The 17,630-nt window shown below is 50.4% G+C and overlaps 2 long non-coding RNA genes across 3 annotated transcripts; one reads left to right on the top strand and one right to left on the bottom strand.

Moving 5' to 3' along the window:
- Positions 1 to 823: 823 nt before the first annotated feature.
- LOC107324681 lies at positions 824 to 5,786 on the bottom strand. The gene is made up of 3 exons (XR_004309655.1): positions 4,330 to 5,786; positions 1,844 to 2,993; positions 824 to 1,466 (listed from the first exon to the last, which is right to left on the bottom strand). It is a non-coding gene; the product is annotated as an uncharacterized LOC107324681 (long non-coding RNA).
- LOC107324682 lies at positions 2,993 to 16,976 on the top strand. 2 transcript variants are annotated; one of them, XR_004309657.1, is made up of 3 exons: positions 2,993 to 3,194; positions 11,773 to 12,005; positions 15,283 to 16,976. It is a non-coding gene; the product is annotated as an uncharacterized LOC107324682 (long non-coding RNA). The 2 variants fall into 2 exon arrangements; XR_004309656.1 differs by lacking the exon at positions 2,993 to 3,194 and adding an exon at positions 6,649 to 11,166.
- Positions 16,977 to 17,630: the final 654 nt, after the last annotated feature.

The raw sequence follows: 17,630 nt of genomic DNA, 5'->3' as shown, positions 1-17,630 counted from the left end.
GAGGTGATGGAGAGCATCAAGTGGGACCTGCTGGGGGGCACAGACTGAGAGGCAGAGCAGGCAGGGAGGGAACAGAAGGAAATCCTGGCTGGAGATGAGGATGAAAAGCAGCGATGGGTGCAGCCAATGGGTCCCTGGGCAGCTCCCAGGAGGTGTCGAGCAGCCTTTCACACCCCTTGCTTTGCACAGAGCCATTGGGAGGAAATTCTGCCCTCTCCCCCAGCCAACCCCCCCCATCCAGCAGCACGTGGGGCCCCGCTTCCTCCCTTGCAACGAGACCCCGTGCTGAGGGGAAGGCCGAGGCCCAAGGGCCTTCCTCCCACCCTGCTCACACAGCCCCCCCGCTCTGGGGGGAGGAGAGAGCTGAGGACACAACATTAAGTCTCCCTGGCTTGCAGCACATCTCCTCTCCCCATAGCACAGCCCCACACGGGGCCAAAGCATCACCATCCTCACTGCTGCTCAACCCGATGCCGTCCGTCCTGGCCGCCCCGTTGGCAGCCCCTTGATTAAAACATCCTTAATTCTCTTAATCTGAACGAATTGAGTTTCTTCCTTAAAAGCCTCCTGCTCTCTCCCATCCCCGGCAGCGGCAGCAGCAGCGCCGTTCTTGTCACCCTGCCAAAGGAGGTTGGGAGAGCAGCGTCACATGCAGCAAAGTTTTACAAGCCGAGAGAGAGAGAGAAAGAGAGAGATCCGTCTTGAGAGAGGAACAGCAGCGAGATGGACGCAGCAGGGACAGGCTGAGCACAGAACCTTCCTCCGGGCTCCCTCCGGGTTGACCTGAATGTTTATTATTATTATTTATTATTATTTTCATTTTTCTCTCTTTTTTTTTCTTTTCTTTTTATTGTTTGGAAGAACAAAGACTTCGGGTTGGGGTTGGTGTTTGTTTTGCAGGGCTGGGGATGAAGAAGGGGGGGGATGGAGGATGGAGGCATCAGCCCAAAGCCCTGCATTGCTCTGGCCACATTGCTGAGACCTTGACTTCAAACTTGGAAGAGCAAAGATGGGGGGGGGGAGGAAAAATAGACAGACAAGCAAAAAAAAAACATCTCAAAAAAGAGAGAAAATATATATAGAAAATAAAATCTGATGACGTCACTTGGAGCTGGGGTGCCTTCCCCGCTGCCTGTCAGATGTGCCTGAAAAGAACAGGGCAATAAAACAACAGCCGCCTCTGTCTCCCTCGTTAAACACGGCGCTAATTGGATGTTAATTTCTCCTTGCTCTTCTCGCTGCTCGATTGTGAGGACTCTGCCTCGCTCTGCCTCTCATGTTTTCTTTCTTTCCTGTTGTGATGATCTTGGCAGCTTGGAGGGACTCCGGACTATGGACTGGATTAATTCAGCAGTGTTACATGGATGGGGTTCCGAAGCGGGGTGGGTGAGATGGGGCTGCGTTCATCTCCCACCCCCCATGCATCGTCCTGCTGGCTTGGAGCTTATCTCTTCCCATTTTAATTCCTTTCGTGTTGGGTCCGGCAGACCCCACAAAAAACCAGACAAACCCAAATATATATATATATATTTGGTAAAAAAAAAAAAAAAAAAAAAAAAAGCATGATTCAATGACGACAAACCCCCAAACCTCCTCCCAGCTCCCCCCGTACACCGCGTGGAAACAGGCGTTGGAGGGAGCCGGAGCAGGAAGTTGTTGTTCTCTGTGTTGCCCAGGTCATCCTTCAAGGGTACGTGTACAAGAGCGCGGCAACGCGTTGGGGCGACCCTATGGGTAATGTTATGGGGGTAACACCAGGCCTGGGGGCAAAGCGGGTGGGGAGAGGAGGGAGGGAGCGACGGCGGCGGCTGCTGGGGGGAGCCATGTGGGAGTCGAGTCCTACCTGGGAGCTGTGCCAACTTCCTGCAAAGGGTTACAGCCCTGCGGCTCCCAGAGCCCACCAGAGGAGAGTTGGCTCTTGTCACGCATCCAAAGAGAGAGGAAGACAAGAGGGAACGGAACAGGTACCGCCAACGCCGAACCGAGCGGCCTCGTTCAGCCCCCCGAAGCTTCGGCCGCTTGGTTTTGATTTAAACCCGCCCAAAGGGAAGGCCCTGCACGAGGCCAAGGGTGGGGTGGACGGGGGTATGCATGCATGTGGGGGTAAAGGGGAGGGGGTTGTGGTGATGGTGGGGAGGGGGGGGATGCTGGCACCGCTCGCCGTTTGGATTAACATGCGGGAGATGCGCCTGTCACTTTGCTTACTGTCAGCGCCTGCTCGGGGATGGGTGACGGCTTTGTTCGGGGGAGCCGTGCCAAGGAGGGCTTGGCAAGCTCTCCCCTGGAGGGCTGCGGGGTGCACGGCCGCCCCTCGGCCCCTGGTGCGGGGCGAGATGAAAACGTGTTTTGTTCCGTGCTCTTGGCATCTCCCCAGCAGCTCTCTCAGCCCCATGGCCCCCCTTCCCGGCCCGCCGGGACTCCCTTTTTATCATCGGCGCAACCCATGTGCTTCGCGGCGGCAACAAAAAGGCCCCAAATACGCCCTAAAATACAAACTACCCCCAATCTGCCCCCATGGAGGCGGTTGCTGCTGTGCTGCCCTCATGGCGGACGCGTCGCTTTGGGCTTTTTTGCCCATTTTTTGCCCTTTTTTTGCCCTTTTTTTGCCCTTTTTGCACCAAACACGAGGCGGGATGAGGGGGCGTGCGGGCGGGAAGGTGCACACGGCGTGGGGAGGAGGGGGGTGCATAGAGCCCTATCCACATCCCCAGGCCTTTTGTTTAACCCGCATCGACGCACTGGAAGGTCCCAGCTTTATTTCTGCCCCAATTTTTGTTATTATTATTATTATTATTATTCCCCCACTTCCCCACACGCACACTGTGCTGGCTCCATTTGGGGCCGAATGGGGTAGAACTCTTTAGGGTGGGTTTATCGGAGCTCCGAGTGCAGGAATTCCTGCCAGCTCTCCTTTGTGCCAGCCTGCCCCGGCCTTCGGCGTCTCATTCGGATGGAGCCTGGCATCCAGGCACCGCCCATTTCTTGGCGTTGAGCTGAGAGGAGAAGGAAAAGGGGAGAGAGAGAGAGCGCGAGAGAAGGGGAGGAAAAAAAAAGAGCTGTCTCACTCCAACTGGCCTTTCTCGGAAAAGGATCCTTCCCCGGTGACTGTCCGGATAAGCGGAGCTCAAAAAGCAGCCACTGCTCCACAACACAACCACTCTCTCGGCCGTGCGTCCTCCCCCTTCACTGCCTCGGTACGGAATCGAACCTCGCTCTTCATTCTTTTTGCTTGGCTGGTTGGTTGGTTGGTTGGTTGGTTGGTTGGGGTGGCTTTTTGCCTTTGATTTCAAGTAGCGTTTCATTGCGCCCGGCGCTTTGTTTTTCCTGCAGTCCGCCTTTTTACCCCCAAAACAACCCCCTTCCCTGCAGCCCGTGGTGCTGAGACTCCAATTGATCCATACTTAGGGGACGTGTCCTCCTGTCCCACCTTGGAGCGCCACTCGAGGTGCTTTTTCCTCCCACCCTAACGCGGGTGTTTTGTGCTTCCACCATGGAAGGGGGTGGAGGAGGGAGGGGGGAAAAAGAAAGATGTCGACTCATGTCGGATTTGCAATTCAACATGGCAGCCGCGGCGAACGTGGTGGGAGCCCATAGACCCCCCGAGCCCTGTGCTGGTTGTGGGCATGGGGTGGGAGCCAGGAGTTGGTCCAGGTGGGTGGAGGAGAGGATAAGAGGATCGTTTCTTTTTTGGAAGGGATCTGGGGATGAGGGAACCTCTGCAGGCTGGTTTTGGTGGTGTTAACTGTTTAGAAGCTGGCACAACGTGCCGGGATGGGTTGTGGCCGAGCCCCATAGCCGGGCACAGGGCTGTGCTGGGCAATGGTGGGCAAGGGAGCAGCAGGGAGGGCTGCCATAGTGGCCTCCAGGCTCTGGAGATGGCTGCCTGGATGAAGCATGGGGTGTTGCAAAGGGTGATTCGCGGAGCTTCACACCTCTCCCCGCTGTGCCGAAGCTCTCCAGGTCTTGCTGAGCTCTGGGGTTTTGTGTGTGGGACTCTGCCCTCTTTCTGTCACACTTAATCGAGGCCCGTTTGGGGTGCAACAAAAGCAGCCTGTCTGCAGGGCAGGGTCTCCCTGCCTCCTTCCTGCCACGCACCATGCAGGTGCTCAGCAGCCATGCAAATTGCCCCTCCTCCTTCACCAAATTTTCCCTCCTCCTTCCCCCTCCCCCTCCCTTCTCCAAAAACAATATTCTCTCTCTCAGCAAGTGACGCACAGCCCTACAGCAGAGCCTTACAACTGGCTGCACAGCACCCAAACGCCCCAATTCAGCTTCACCTCCATCCATTCTTCAGGGGACATCCCCACGTCTGTCTCACACCCCACTCACCTCCTAGAGATGCTTTCTCAGGTGCTGGGTGCCTTAATGCATTCCCTTGTGCACTGCATTTAGGATGCTGGGGTGCTTTGGTTGTGCTCTGAACCTTCCCATTCGCTTGTTCTTCAGCTCTCGGGCAAAGCAATGCTTTCAGTGGGCCGAGCAGATGTTGATGTGGGTTCTGAATGCAGCTTCCAACCTCCTCTTTAGGGGCAGTGCAGCTCAGGGCCGTGGCCTTTGCTGGCAGTTCCCATTTTGGAGGCTGATTGCTGTGGTCCCTGGCTCTCGTGCTGCACAGCGGTTGGATGAGGATCTGAATGCCCACATTGCTGTCAGCAGGAACTGGGGGTGGTCAGATCTGACCCCAGAATGTGGCAGAATACCCTCTGCAGCAGAGCCCATTTGCATCTGGTTTACATCCAGACCTTTAATGTTAATGAGAAGGGAACGTGAGCATTTTACTCTTCTCTTTAGCTTTTCCCTTGCAGATTTTTGACCTAAACGGGGGCAGACCCTTCCAAGTTTGCTCCCAGTTTCTTTTGCTTCCCTGGGAGAAGTTGGTAGGGGGCTGCTACCAAAATAAGCCCCACTGAAGCTGCTGGCATCGCTCTGCTGTGCTCTGCTCTGGGCAGCCCCTTGAGCAAAGTCTGAACTCAAAGAAGACACTTCAGACATGTCCTAAGCAAAACATGTGGCCCCTCCATAGCAGCCATCCAGCCAAAGGACGCAGCTGTTTTATTGCACGCAGCTCACAGAGCAAAACAGGGCTCAGGCTTCCAGAACATGGCTCAGCAAAAAGGCTAAATCCTTGTAACTGGCATGCAGACCATTCTGATGTTACTGCTTTTGAGCCTGGAGTTTGCTCCCTGGCTGTTGTAGTGCAAACTCTGCACCATCTCTGGGGGGAGGAAAGCAGGAGCTGGATGCACACACGGCTGCCTTGACCCCCCAGCAGCCAGCAGAGCTGCTCTAGATTTGCACTGACATTCCTGAGAGCAGGATCAGGCCTTTAGGTTTGTCGAGGGTGGCTCTGGGAAATTTCCTTTCCTTAAAAGGGGCAGGTTTGGCCAAGGCAGAGTCTGGATTGTGTTTTCCTTTTTTTTTTTTCTTCCTCTCTCTTTTGCTTTTTTTTTTCTTAACTCGAAGCTCTGGTAAAACTTGCTTGATTCTGCTGGGCTCCATTTGTGTGCAGCCCATGGGGACCATCGTCCACCAGCTTGCACAGTCCATACAATCAGCTTTACCTCTCCAGCAATCAATTCTCCTGGAGAAACGAGATGTTAAAGGCAGGGTGAGCAAACCTGCCCTTCGTGGGCTTCTTCCTCAGCCTTCCCAGTAGTTACCAGCTTCTTGCAGTGGATCTGGGGGGCACAAGTTGAGCGGGATCCCAGTAGAAACACATCCAAGGGACAGCTGATGCTCACAGCTCCATGGGGAACATGGGGTACCCAGCGCCAGCTCACCACTGAACCACCCCACAGCTCATCTGCAGGAGAATCAGCATTATTGACCTTTCCTGCTGCAGTTTTTACTCTCTATAAGTCACCTCTTTCATTCTGCTGTTGTGGCTGATGCCAGTGCATCAGTGTCACCATGTTGCTGGGCGAGGAACAGAGGAGCTGCCCAAGAGGTTGGACAGGGCGAGATGCTTCTCCCCACCTTCAAGGCTGTGCCAAATGCTGCTCTTCCTCCTCTTCCTCCTGCCTGGAGGAGTCTGCAGGGTTGTTACAGCTCCATTTAATGTGGTTGACTGCTCAGTCAGCATCCTGGGGTGTGATTTGAACTCATAGGACGGCTGTGCTGATGTTTCAGTGCCAGGCATGGGGACCTGAAGCAGCTTTGGCTGAGCCAGGAAGGTTCTGGGAATTACACCAAGAATGCAGGGAGTGGTTCTCCTCTCCATTGGCCTTGGCTTGCTCAGATCCATGCACCAGCTCGCAGGGGCAGCACGTGGCATCCCATGGCATCCAGGGATGGTGTGGGAGCTGCCACACACTGAGTCTGACAGCACAAGACTAGGGCTAGGAACAGAGGCACCCTCAGCATGCAAGGAGAAAGGGTCCCCCAGAGCCTCATGGCATGAGTTGTAGCATTTTTCAAGCTTATTTCTCATATGGAGACTGTCAATGCAGCTACCAGCGTGACCAACAGCTTGAATTGCCATGCAGCTGCTCCCAGGGCCCTGTTTGTGGATGAGGATGGGGCTCAGACTCCCCCATAGGGGATCACCTCGGTCCATCCCTGCAGCCACTCTGCTTTGGGAGCAGCTGACTGTAACTGAAGAGAGCTGGGGTGGATGCACAGAGACACAGATAAGAGAGGATGGGAGGTTTCTGCTCCTTTCAGGCTATAAAACCCGACCACTCGAGATGTTTCAGTCTCCCAGAAACAAGAATGCAGTTCAGTTCTCCAACATCACCTCCCAGTTCAGCCCAGTGAATCATCGTGCAGCCTGCCAGAGGGTTGTCTCTGATGTTTTAAGCCTGCAAAATCCTTCTTTATTCCCTGGCTTCACTGGGTGTGTGCCAAACACAAACTGGATGTTAAATCAGAAGTGGCTGCATCTCAGTGCAGGACATGGTGGTGGACAATGCATTGATCCCCAATGCAGCCTTTGGTGCACAACATGCTCTCATTGGCTCCAAATTCTTCCCCACTGTTCAGAGAGGCAACTGAAGGCAGGAGGAGTCTTGCAGTGGGTTCCCCAAGCAGGAAAACATGAGCCAGGCTGTGCCAGAGCTGAAAGTCAGGATGGCCCCTGGGCTGGAGCTGCTGTGGGATGTTCCCATCTAGATGTCAGCTCTGCGGTCTGGGTGCAGGGAATTAACCCAGACGTGGTTCCCAGGCTGGGGGAAGGGCCTAATGAACAGAGACAGGATAAAGAAGCAGGTAAGGGCTTCCTGTCTTTCAGGGCTCAGGAGGAAATCCTGCAGCTGGTGAATCTGGATATGATTAGTGTCCATTTCTCCCTGTGTAATCAACCCATCTGTTCATCCCTGCGCATTAGCAGCGCACACCCCACTGCAGGCAGATGCCTCTCAGGCACTGCTTTTATCTGTGCCTGCCATGGCTGCTCCATGCAGCCCAACAACACGGCTCATTATGCTGTCTCACTTGGTCGTGGAAGGGACCAAGCTTTCAGTCTTGCTCTGTAGAAACTCTGGTTAAAGTCAATAGGTGCTGATGCTGCTTCCTGAGGAGTCATTCCACCTTCTTTCCCTTGGCAACCTTGCCCAACTATGCAAAAACTTGTGTCAGCCCTGCATTGGCTTGAAAACACAGGGCCAGATGTCAGCCTGGGCTGAAATGAGGTCAAAGAAGGAGCTAGCACGTGGATCAATCTGTTGTTGTAATGCAATGGTTCTTTAGGGTCTCTGGAAGGGTCAGGCTTGGTGGCACAGTCAAGACAAAATCTAACAGCGACCATTCCCAGCCCTGGTGTCCTTTATACTCAAACAATATCAACAAGCTCTTGCTTGTGTCACATTTTGTCACTGGGGCATCTTGAGGGATCTACCATACTCATTGTCATCCATACATAGAAGATAAAGACGGTCCTTACCCAAAGCAAAGCACACACTCAGCCCAGATCTCTTGTGTGTGCTAAGCAATCCAGGCACAAAGCTTCTGCCTTGTTCACAGAGAGCCAAAACCCAGCCAGAAACAATCTGAGCCACGCATCAGAGATGAAAACATCTTTGCTTTCAAGGGCCATTTGTTGCTTAGCTTCTCAATGCAACTTGTCATCATCCCCTGTTGCGTGGCTCAAGGCAGCACTTTGGGTCCTAGATCCTCTGATTTTTGTTTGCTTTCGAGTGCTGTGATTTACCACTAAAGAATAAATGGAAAGCAAAAGAAAACAGCAGCTCATGTTTGCATAGGGCCTCCGTTGTTCTGTGCTCTGCCACTGCTGAAACAGAAGCAGTAAATCCTGTTCTCTGGACAGAGAGGGGCTTTTGGGCAATGGCTGCATACAAGGCTGGGGAAGATAAACAAGCAGAAAAATGCTGCTTTTAGGAAATGGCAGTGGAGGATGGCCAACCCACGGACTGCTCAGAGCCAACACAGTGCCATCAGTCAGCAAAGACTTACTGCTATTATCTCTCCGAGGCATTTTTGCATCAACAAAGAGGAAAGAGATTGATCTGTGTTATGGTATCTGTGGTCAAACTTGGCTGCAATTAGGAATATGTATGGTTTCGGAGTTGGAACAGGGGAAGTTTTGTCATGAACTATAGAAAATGTGGGCAAACAACCTCTGTAACACCAACAGAACCAGGTTACAGCCTTCCCTATGGGAAGTGATCTCTGGATGAGCTCAGGACTGACCAACATCGAAACTAATTTGGCTTATGGAATCACTTGCAGCAACAGCTTCAAATTCAGTATCTAATGAGTCCCAGAGATGTGGAAAATGAAGCAGAGATGTGGGACTCTGCTGATTTGTGTTTCAGGTGAGCTCTAGCATCAGTTTGAGCAATGCCGGTAAGTTCAGCTCTTGTCTCTCTGGTAGAGGAGGAAGTGGCTGATAAGAACCAGGAGCCCATCCATCCAAAGCCAGTGTCAGACCTTCATGAAATCTATTGCCTCAAGCAAATACGTTGTTCAAAATACTGTTCAGTTAATTAACAGATTAACTAATTAACCTTCCCACCATCCCAGGTAGGGAGTATCTGTCTCCCAGAGGAGCAAAAACAAAGGCAAAGTGACTCAGTAAGACTAGATGCAGGAACTCAGCAATGCAGTTGTGTTAAGTCTGGTGTTTTTCTTCCCAAATCTTTTTGCTGTTGTACACCATTCCCCCATAGACAAAAACAGAGGAGGAGTCCTAAAGACTTCTGAGAAGGGGATATGGGGAGCAGTGCCACTGGATGAGCCTGAAGAAGAAAAGAATCAGCCCACAAATATACAGAGGAACATTTGGGTTCACCCATGTGCCTGCATCAACTAAGGAATAAAGCTGACACCCTTCCTCCCTGTTCAAAAGGAAAGTTTTTCTCAGCATCAAAGGAAGAAAATTCCTTTGCTTCTTACTCACATTTTCATCCCCTCTAAAATTTATGAGCCAGGAGCCAAATGGTCAGTGTGGGGAGGAGGAGCATCTGCAATAAGGCAGTGGGGCTACATTTGTATGGGCTCACATGGAGGGAATAACCAGAAGGAGAAGACCTGAAGAGACTCCAGTAAACAGCCAGAGGGAACGCTTTGATACTGAGGAAGTCCAAAGACACAAACACATGATGATGAGCAGCTGACTGCCACAGCTGTACAACATGGTAAGAACAAATCCAGAGCTAAAGCACAAGGACTTTGGCTTGCAAGACCCCTGGCAGCATCACAGACCCTGTCTGAAGAGCCCTCATCTCAAACAGAATTTGGCAGTCTTTTTTTCTCCCCATCCATCTCTGATCCAAAGCCAAAAAGCATCCTTTGTTCTAACTACCATCAAACAACGATCCTTGGCAGAAAGTAGACTCACACTGAAGGATGACCACCAGCTCCTGCATTTGGTAATTATTATCTGGTCTACCACCAGTGCAGGCTGCAGATTGGAGGCCATGAGGACGTCCCCTCATCAGTAGGCTTTGCTGTCCCAAACCCCACTGAAACAAACAAGACTTGGATCTCTCAAATACCTCCAAAGTTACCAAACTTTGTTGGCACAAATAGCACAAACTCACCCTTGAAGGAGATCTCACAGCTGCCCACCAAGCCTGCATGGAAAGTCGGGACAAATGCTGACAGATGATGCTCAACTTAAGAAGTAATGCATCCACAGCCATTTTCACCTGGAGATCTTAGGATCATCTGCAGGAAGTTGGGGATATAGTGAGAAACAGCAGTTATGAGAAGTCTGAGCAGCCTTGGTTTGGCTGGTTTTAGTCACAAAGAGACCTCACCTACATTGTGGACGATGGGCAGGGTACAGGTGATGCTCACACACTGCTCAGGAATATCAAAGATGGCTTATGTGGTTTGGTTTGGTTTGGTTTGGTTTGGTTTGGTTTGGTTTGGTTTGGTTTGGTTTGGTTTGGTTTGGTTTGGTTTGGAAGGGAAAGCAGATGGTTCATTCTTCATATCCAACCATTGGGGAACCTGTATCCCAAAGGCCTCGCTGGCTGCCCTGGGTTCTTCTCCCCCTCCCCACACTCTCCTGAGGGTGTTATTCACACCATTTCCTTCCCATGAAAGTACAGGAGTTGGATGTTACCAGGTTGGTTTCCATTCTCCTGCCCTGCTCCCAATTCACAGAGAACAACCCCACGGAGCTGGTCATGGAGGTGCTGCCAGGACCTGGCAATGACACGTAACCCCTTCCAGGACCTCAACCAGCTCACGTGTGCTTGAAACCCTGACCCACAGTCCCATATGTGGCCACTCAAGCCAAAGCAAGAGGCAGGGAGGACAGAACCGGGCATCTCTGCCAAGCTGTTCCGTTCCCATTGCATCCAACCCTCCCTTTTCCCCTCCCTTCCCTTTCTTCCCTCCCATCTCCAGTGAACAAAATGGCTGCATGGCCATTTTGTTTTCAGCCTGGAAGGGGGAAGCGAGGACGCCGGGACTTGGCTCTTTCTTGGAGGAGGCTGCGGCCATGTTGGAGCCCAACTCTCCCGTCTCGACGTGGCACCGGCTGTGGGAGGGAAAAAAAAAAGAGAGAGAGAGAGGAAAAAAAAAAAAAGGACCTTTTGGAAGGAGACCAAAGTCAGAGACAGAGAGTGGGCAGTTTTGGCATATGTTTGAGCATTGAAAATGCCTGGAATTGCCAAAGCGAGCTTTTGTTGTGAGCAGGGTAAGGCTGCTGGGTGCACGCTGAGCCGCGGGGCTGCACGGTTACAGCCGGACGGAAAGGTTTGTTGGCTGCATTCAGTAACACAGCCCTCCTTCCTTGTGCATTCAGAAAGTACCAGCGAGAACTGTTGTCTAATTTGTTTTTGGACGGGCGGATGGTTTTACACATCGGCTTGGTATGATTAGAGCCGGTCAGCGCCGGACGGTAGCAGTTTAACCTGTTGTGTGTCCTTTCGTTTTTGGTGGCTATGTGACCTTCTTGCAGATTTGGCTTTAGTTAATGGGATCCTGAGTGTGTTGTTATTATTATTTAGGGGGTTTGGGTTCGTTTTGTTTATTGCTTGAGAAGTTTTTCATCTCGGGAATAAAAAAAATCTTCATTTAAATACTAAAAGATTCAGCTGCTCCTGGCTTTTTAAGCACTCTCCTTCCTTACCGGGACCGTGCAGTGCTTTGATAGCAAAACTATTTACTACAAGGATGCATATCCTACAACACAACAAACCCCGGCCAGCAATGTGCCTTAAAAAGTTGCAATGAACTTGGTGGCGTTTCCATACAACATTACGCAGAGGGATGGCAAAAAAAAACAACCAACCCAACCCCACCAGAACATGCGCCAAATAAAAGCCTTTTTTTTTTTTCCTTTCTTTTTTTTTTTTTAAGTGATTCTGCATTTCCTTCAGTTGCTGGGATGGCTTCACAGTTCGCAGTCGCGGCTCTTTCTTTGCTCCCAGGATGGCAGAAAGGAATGGATTTCTGGTGATATAACGGGGATCAGCTCTGCTGTGGGTCAGCATTAGGGTGGTCTCACCTCTGCTGGAAGGGTTGCTGGACGTTTGGAGAGATGCTGGGAGCAAAAAACAGGAGCAGGGGGATCGCTGTCCTTGCATAGAAAGGTATTTGCCTCCGTATCTGCTTGGCTTTCTTATAGAAGAATGATTGTGGTGGAAATGGTCGTCTTGGAATTGGGGTGCATCGGTGGGCGCCGGGATTGCGTCGCAAATTCCATGTTCTGGTCCAAATATATGTTAGGGGTAGACATGAGCCCTTTTGCAAACAGGTTTTGAACTGAAGGAGAGCAGAAATAATGGAAGAGTCCCACTGAATACTGCAGGATGTTCTCTGCGTAGATCTTTGTGTTGTCCTATTGCACTGCGTCATCCTATAGCATAGCATTTTCCTATAGAATTCTGTCATCCTATAGCATTCCATTTTCCTATAGAATTCTGTTGCCCTATAACATTGTGTCATCCTGTAGCATTGCATTATCCTATAGAATTCCATCATCCTATTGAATTCTGTTGTCCTATAGCATTGTGTCATCCTGTAGCATTGCATTATCCTATAGAATTCCGTCATCCTATAGCATTCAGTTTTCCTATACAATTCTGTTATCCTATAGCACTGTGTTCTCCCTTAGCATCATGTTATCTTATCGAATTGCACTATCCTATAGAATCGAACCCAGAGCAGTTCAAAGTAATTCTTTTCTTTTCCTGTTTTCTCTTTGATTTTTACTCTTCTGAAGGAATTATGAAACGTCAACAGCATTTTGTAACAAAAACATCTGGGATGTTTATTTTTACCTTCAGGAAAGTGCGATACGCTGATCGACCAGGGTTTGTGGTCACCTTTAATAATGGGTTTATGAAGGGTTAATCAAGGATAAACAGCATTAGGAGCACATTACAGATGCAAGTACTGTAGGTAAAAACACCACATTGATTAATGTGGATCGAGAGGTTTACAAACATCCAACAGGACTCGAGACAACCCCTACAGATGAGCAGGAATTCGTCAGGATACCTGTTAATTGTTTCAGTGTTTAATATAAACAAGTGGAGATCTGCTGACATTACAGCACACGGAGGAAATCACTGCTGAGACGTGGGGCTGTTTTTGGGTTGAACTTCCCCAATTTCGGTGCCCATCTCCCCTTTTGCCTCTTTGCAGTGCCTCTAGTTTTAACTCTTTGGCATCTTCACACTCAGCTCCACTTTGCTTTCCCAGCACACAGCACCACTGCACCCATCAGGAGCTCCTAAAAACTTTCCCAACTTCTTTTCTTTCTCTTTTTCTTCTTTTTTTTTTTTCCCTATTTTTTATCCATTTGCTTTTCATTTCCCCACTCGATCTCACTACGGCCTTCCCCACCGGCAAAGCCACGGCGACAAAATGGCCGTCGGGCAGCCATTTTGTGTGAGCCGGCAGCGGCTGCGGGCAGCTCGGTGCTCCCCTGCATCTCTCTGCCTTGTCCTGCTGTGGCTTTATGGGGCTGAAAGGGCTCTCAGAGACTCAGCATTTCCCTTTGGGAAGTCCTGCTTGTGCCCAGCACATTTTGGCACCGAGCTCAGCTCTGCTGCTATACAAAGGCTGAAAGCTGCGCCTGCTTTGAACGGAGCGACCTTGTTGTTGCATGGTTTCCTCCCCCCCCCCTCCCTCCTCCACCATTTCATTCAGTTCTCCTTAATAAGCCAGATCAGCTCCTCAAAGCTATTCCAGCTCTTTTCCCAAGCTCTGTACCACCATGATTTAAAAAGCAGAGGCTCTGCTGGGCCTCCTCGGCCTTCAGACCCACTGACAGTTGTGGGTCCGCCATGAGATGTCTCCTAGGTTTCTGATCCCTGTAGATCCTTATGGCTGTTTGATTTTTGCAGAGCAGTTTTGTATTTAGGCACTCATAAATGGAGTGGCTCAGAGTGCTGGAAGGTTTTTATGCCTGAAAGCCATCATGGTGGGAAGGTGCCCAGGACCTGCTGGGCTGGTCCCACAGCCATCTTTCCTATGGACTCATCCTGTTGATCTCTGGCAGGTTTGGTCACATCACTGCTTCTTTCTCCATCTTTAGACCAGCTCTGGCTGTTGCATTAAGCATTAAGGAGGGAGGTTTAACCTCCGTGCATCATTTGCTAAGCCAATAAAACAGGAAGGATCTTATTTCCCATCAGAAGGCAGTTTGGGATTCAAAGCACTTGGCACCGTGGATGAGTTGGGTGCTTTGATGCTATAGGAATCAGTCCTGCAACGCTGATTTTCTGACACTGTTTATATGATATCATGCAGGGAGAGGCCTGGGCCAGATGGCCTGGCACAGTGGGTCATCCCAAGGCTGAGTTTGTCAAAGGAAATTAAAAGAATTAACTGTGCTGTGCTGCCTGCTAGTTGAGAAGGACTTCTGGACAGCTTGGCGAAGGAACATGGGCACTTTCCAAGCCTCGATGCAGAGATATTCATTTTCCTGCCCATCTTAAGCTCTCACCTTAGGGACCCTATTTGCAACAGCTGACCAGAGCTTTGGGTATCTCACTCATGCACTGTGCCTGCTGTTTGCCTTGGAAATGCAATTCAATAGGCTTGCTCTGTCCCTTAGCTCCTGCATCTCCCATCCAGCCATGGGCAGATGGGACCCCTCCAGCTTCCCAGTGCTGAGTTCTTTTGGGAAGCCCTTTGGGTCTTTGCTGTGCTGCTGGTGGTTCCCTTTTCCTTAGATCCTGCTTTAATCTTCAAGGGGAAATCTTTCTCATTGCAAGAGAACCTCAAGCATCTTTGAAACCGCCAGCGTAATACCTTGCATCTGTAGTTAGGTGTAGAGAGAATGAAAAAGCCTCAGAAGGTGAGCCAAGGGCTTGGGGGGAAGCCAGCCTGTCTCTGCTCCACGCTAATAGTACCTGGCTGTGCTATAGCATTAAAGGACCTGCATGTTGCTCTCATTTGTTTGGGAAATGAGATCTGCCTTGATATACTCAATACCATTACATGTGCAGCCTAAAAGCTTCCTTGTACGCAGTTATTTCTAATCTGCTCAGTTCCCTGGAGTGCATAACAGCTAAATTGATGGATTATCTTATCTAGTCTGGCAGGTTTGTTCTAGATATGCTGTGTGTTCAAGAGGTGAGGTCAGCTTGCCTGTATATTATTTGGTGTTGCTGCAGCTTCAGGAAGGCTGTGCTTGCTGTGTGCGTGGTTGTAGGCTCTATCTGCAGAGCTGCTGCTTCCATAAGCCCTTGGGTGCATGAGGTTCACAGCCAGCATGATTGCCAAGGATAAATTACAGTCCAAGTGGACTGAAGGAGGTATAAGGAGGAAAGGGAGCTCCCCGACAAGGCTGAGCATGAGACTTGCTTCTTTTAGCAGCATGAAGCCTGATGGATTTCTATGCATTTCTCTTCACAGGAGCCACTGAGCTATCAGAGTCAGTACCTGGATAAGGATCATCTTGTTGCACTAGATGGCAATGGTCCCAAGCTGTCCTTGAGGCTGAGGTAGTAGATTGAATAGTTGTGGAGTCCTATCCTCCCTCTGAGCTAACTATACAATCTACTGTCTTTCCTAAGGAGACAGTCAGATCTTCAGTTCATCTGCTTCGACACAAAGCATGGAGATGGGTGGTGCAAGAAATCCTGACCTTCCATAAAGCCAAGGAATCACACCAGACCTCTGCACTGCTCTGTGGAGGTGAGGTAGTAGGTTGTATAGTTTGGTGGGAGGGATTCTATCCCATTTCAGGTGATAACTATACAGTCTATTGCCTTCCTTAAAGAGCAGCAGTACCACCGGAGGAGCGGCTGGAGCAAAACCAGCACATTGCAGTGTTGAATAACACAGTGGGTCTTCTCCTACAGCATCCAGGATTGTGCTATTCCAGAGAATAACTACATAATATCTACATAAAGAAAAACACATCTCTCATTTTAAGAGAAACAGTGACATGAGCTGGCTTAGCCTGTGGACTCAAAGCCCTGTGAGCTGATCAGATTTGGGCTGGTTGGCCTCTGGAAGTGCTTTCTGGTTTTGGATAAGTTCCCAGCTTTCCCATGGGGCAGTTCTTTCTGATTTGATAATCTCTAGCAACCCAACTCACATGCAAATCCTGCTGGAGAGATTAGGGCTCCTATGGATTTACATAGGATAAGCCAGCAGTTCAGACCAATGCTCCATCCTTACTCATGAGACAGGTGAGAAAGAGAGATGAGCCAAAGGCAGCAAGTCCTAAACCTTCTTGTTCCTGCCAGGTAGGTGGCACTGACATCAGACATCTGCAGGAGATGACAGCCTGCTTCAGAGCTCTGGCACTTGACAAGGGACAGGGAATGGTTATTTCTTCCCTTTGTGAGAAGCAGGTGGGACAACCCCTGTGCCACATTCCAGAGTAAATAGAATCCAGATGACAAGAGGGACTGTAACCCGATGAGGGCTGCACCAGTTTCTCAAGACTGAAGGATGTCTCGGGACATTATCACTGGCATCTCAGTGCCAGGGAAACGTGTGAGATCTGAGACACTGAGGAGCAAGGGCAAAGCGAGGGCACCTTCTCAGATGAATTTAGAGGCAGTAACAAATCGGAGCCCTCAAATTTCACCCTGGAAGCGACACGCGGGGCGACTCAAACCTGGCTGCTTGGGCTTATGGGACTCCCATCAGTGAAGCAGCTCATTTAAGGCTCCTCTGCTTCTTGGGATAGGGTGTAGCTTCAGCAAGGCTGGGACTGGACTTCCTCGGGCTGGGTAACAGCTGGAGGGTGGGGATGCTGGAGTATCTAGCAGCAGAGGAATGCAGCCCTCTGCTCCGTACATCTGGCTTTCCTCTTCTCCTGCCTCCTCAGGGGAAGGGCTTCTACCCCCAGCATTGCTCACAAGGTACCAAAACAGCAGCACAACTATGGGAACAGGGCAGCACATCAGCTTCATGTTTAAGATGCATCCCCTGGAGGAGGATTCATCCTGCGGGTCCCAAATGAAATCAGTTCAGTCCCCATCCGCTGCACTGATGTTAATGCAGAGAATTTTAAGCAGTGTGAGATGAAAAGCACGAATAAAACTCCACCAGAGACCCTCTTCTGTGAAAATAAACTTGCTTTGACTATTGTATTTCTTTTTCTTTCAATAGTGTCTTTTACTGCCTTGAAACAAGCAAATCCCCACAGTGGCAGCGCTCAGCCCCACTGTCCTTCCCCTGTGTTTTTCCCCCTGCAGCTGGCAGGAGCTCAACCTGCAATGAGACCGTGCAACAACGTGATTCTTAACTACATCTGATGCTTGTGATTAAATAGATCACTGTGCAGTGAGGTCAGAGCTGCTGGCTGTTCTGCAATGACTGTCCCACTGCCATCTGCTGGTCACCATTCAGCAGGGTTAGCAATGACCGTGACCTAAAAACACCCCATGGGCAGCTGCTTCCTATCAGGGAGCTGTGATGCTGTGAGGGGAGAGGGGAAGCACAGAGCAGCCTCAGAGCTACAAGCAAAGGTCCAATATCAGCATCACTGCTTGCAGTGCAGGTGCTGTGATGTTCTGCAGGCTGTGGGGAAGGGACAAGGGAAGACATTGCATTTAGCTTCATTGCTGCAAAGACAAAGATGTGCTGGGTTGAGAGGAGTCTGCTTGGCCTTGTAGCAGGGAACCAGAATCACTCCAGCATTATTTTGCTCTGAGCTCCCATCCTCTTGTTTTCCCACCCTAAAATTCCTGCTGGAGACACATTTTTGCTCAGCACTCACTTGGAGCTGGGGGAATATTCCCTAT

This window comes from Coturnix japonica, chromosome 26 (genome assembly GCF_001577835.2).
Source record: "Coturnix japonica isolate 7356 chromosome 26, Coturnix japonica 2.1, whole genome shotgun sequence".
Lineage (NCBI taxonomy): Eukaryota > Metazoa > Chordata > Aves > Galliformes > Phasianidae > Coturnix > Coturnix japonica.
The sequence above is the reverse complement of the archived record's forward strand: the minus strand, read 5'-3'. Positions and strand labels throughout refer to the sequence as shown.